Here is a 3,182-nt window from a genome sequence, read left to right on the forward strand (position 1 = left end):
TTGATGCTTGCCAGTGGGCTACACTAGGTTCAAAGTCATGGGGTCAGAGGTCCTGGGGTTCGTTTGTGCAGGCCGGTTGGCCAGTGCCCCAGCAAGCAGAGTGGCACCTGGCCTTCGATCCCTGAGTGAAGGCCTGGGTGACGCGGTGTCTGGAGGCTCTGGGCCCAGCTGCCAAGGGCAGGGGCAGCCTGTCGGCTTGTGTTTTGGGCCTGTGGGGTTCTTCAGCACCTGGAGACACAGCCAGAGGCTCCTTCTCAGCACTCCCAGCCTGCGATAAGCCCCTAAGTGTCCCATTATGCACCATTCACTCTCACTTTGTCGGCCCATCCACAGCCCCTGAGTTCTTTTGTGAGAGGGGCCTGGGAGGGCGAGGGGCTTTTACCACAAGGCCTCATTATTCCCAGCCGAAGAAGTAATGAGGAGGCCCTTCCCTGAACTAGTACATTTTGTAGGGTCCCTCCCATTTAATAACTATAATAACGGCCCCCGTTTATGAGTCTCCTACACCAAACACTTGACATACATTATCTCATTTAATTCCCCCAACAGCTGGGGGAAATAGCTATTCTTTAGAGCCCCATTTTTCAGATGAGAAAGTAAGACTGGGAGACTACAGTGCCTTTCTCCTCAGCTCAGCTGTCCAGGCAAGGGAAGGGCAGGGACGCAGCAATGTCCCAGTAGGGTCAATTGAGGTTGGAAGAGGGGGCGTGGCCTCAGGAAGAGCACGCTGCAGATTAGCAACAGGGCAGCAAAAGCCCCTTCACCAGGTGCAGGGAAGGGCAAGTGGAAGGCCTCAATTCTCCAGGAGTTCACAGGTGACAGTATGTCTCACCTCTGTCCCCCAGCTGCAGTAGGGGAGTGGCCATCACTGTCCCACCCCTCACGGGCAGGTGCTTCAGTGACTTGCCCATGTGCACACGGCTAGTGAGAATCCAGGTGCTCTGTCCACGGTGCCAACTAGGGGGTGGCAGGTGGGGAGGGAACCATCCTGAGAGGCTCCTGAAGGATGAGGGTGAGTGTGGCCACCATGAGCTGTCTCAGCAGGAGGCAGGAGTAGAGAGATGGAAGGGGGAGGTGAAGAAGGGACTGAAAAAAGGGTTCCTCTCCAATAAGGAGGAGTCTTGGAGGTTTGAGACCGAGTTTCGCTCTTGTGCCCAGGCTGCAGTGCCGTGACACGATCTTGGCTTACTGCAACCTCTATCCCCTGGTTTCAAGTGATTCTCCTGCCTTAGCCTCCCAAGTAGCTGGGGCTACAGGCACATGCCACCATGCGCAGCTAATTTTTGTATTTTTTTTTAATCCAAAATGTGTTTATTAAGATAGTTTCCCACTCATCTTGATTCAGAGTGCTTTTAGTGCTGCTTCCTCCTGAAAGAACATCCTTCTGTAAGCCTTGCTTTTCCTCCTGTAAGCCTTGCTTTTCCTCCTGTAGGCTGGCAGAGGACAGTGGAGCAACCAACACACAAAACTACCGTTTGTGCATGGCTGAAGACCGTGGTGATTTTATAGCATCCTGGGCATTTCACATCCATGAAGTAGGAATTGGGGCTTTGCACCAGGCGTTTCTTCTTGTGTTTCCTCTTCTCCTCTTCTGGAGACGGATGAAGGAGATCCTTTGCTAGAGGCATGTTCTCGTGCGTAGATCGTCACCGCTGGAAAAGCTAATTTTTGTATTTTTAGTAGAGACGGGGTTTCACTATGTTGGCCAGGATGGTCTTGATCTCCTGACCTGGTGATCTGCCTGCCTTGGCCTCCCAAAGTGCTGGGATTACAGGCATGAGCCCCCACGCCCGGCCATACCTGGCTAATTTTTTAAATTTTTTTTTTTTTTGAGACGGAGTTTCGCTCTTGTTACCCAGACTGGAGTGCAATGGCAGGATCTTGGCTCACCTCAACCTCCACCTCATGGGTTCAAGCAATTCTCCTGCCTCAGCCTCCCCAGTAGCTGGGACTGCAGGCGCGCACCACCATGCCTAGCTAATTTTTGTATTTTTAGTAGAGACAGGGTTTCACCTTGTTGACCAGGATGGTCTCGGTCTCTTGACCTCGTGATCCACCTGCCTTGGCCTCCCAAAGTCCTGGGATTATAGGCGTGAGCCACCGTGCCCAGCCTTAAACTTTTTTCTTTGTAGAGATAGGGTTTCACCATGTTGCCTAGGCTGGTCTTGACCTCCTGTGCCCCAGTGATCAGCCCACCTCGGCCTCTCAAAGTGCTGGGATTACAGGCATGAGCCACCACGCCAGGGCCACAGTTTGCTTTTTGCATGAGAGGAAGAAAGCAGCCTCACAAACCGGGTAAGTCTGGACTCCCGTCGCCGGAGGTCTTTGGGCTGTAATCTGTACACTGTTACCCCTCGCCTGTAGACTCTCAGAGTCTAGAGAGCGTTTGATCATCTGTCCCTTCCCGGGAAGAAGGAAGGGCCCGAAAAGGGCCACCCCTGGTCTGTGGGACCCTTGACCTTTGCTTAGCTGCGGGAGTGTGTCTCCTCCTGTCTTTGCCGTGTGATTGTGAGGGTTAAGTCGGTTTGTCACGTGCTCAGTACAGTGCCTGACACGGACTACGTTTTTAGATGCATTCTGTTATTCATTACTCCAAGGACACCCCTCTTCCCCTAACCATCCCCTGTCTGAGTGTCCTCTCTCTGTGGAGACCTAAGCCCCTCTTTGCTCACTCCTGGCTCCCAGAAGTCTTCTCCAGGCCTCCCGTGACCCCGTTAGGCTGCAGCCTTCATCTTGGTTTCCCAGCGAGGGCATTAAGGGAAGGACTGGCCAGAACATGTGAGCATGTGCACTGAGGGCTCAAAGTGAAGAAAAAGACTCCCCTCCTGGCCCCTCAGCTCCGCCTCTTCTCTTCCACTCCCCTCAAAAAAACACCCGACTCATTAGGAGCCCCAGCAGCCGGGCCCTGGCAGAAGCCTGGTGAAGCAGCAATGAGATCATTAGCACCCGCCCCAACCCACCTGCGTGGAGCCCCTCAAACACCTTTTAATTATAATCCCTTAATCTCCCTCAGATGGCAGGGCTGGCTCTAGGGCTTTTGCCCAGCGCAGCCCCTTTCCTTCTCTCTTTCCCCAATTAAGGGGTTCTCTTGGTAGAGAGCCCCTATCCCAGCTAAAGGCCTCTCAGCCCCGGGAGGAGCAAGATCTGTTGCTCTGTCTCTTTTTCCAGGGACAGTGACCCCA

At 53.6% G+C, this 3,182-nt stretch overlaps 1 pseudogene; it reads right to left on the reverse strand.

Annotated features, from left to right (window-relative positions):
- Positions 1–1,294: 1,294 nt before the first annotated feature.
- LOC100406176 (ribosomal protein S27 pseudogene) lies at positions 1,295–1,649 on the reverse strand (annotated as a pseudogene).
- Positions 1,650–3,182: the final 1,533 nt, after the last annotated feature.

The sequence above is a fragment of the Callithrix jacchus genome, chromosome 18, assembly GCF_049354715.1.
Source record: "Callithrix jacchus isolate 240 chromosome 18, calJac240_pri, whole genome shotgun sequence".
Classification (NCBI taxonomy): domain Eukaryota; kingdom Metazoa; phylum Chordata; class Mammalia; order Primates; family Cebidae; genus Callithrix; species Callithrix jacchus.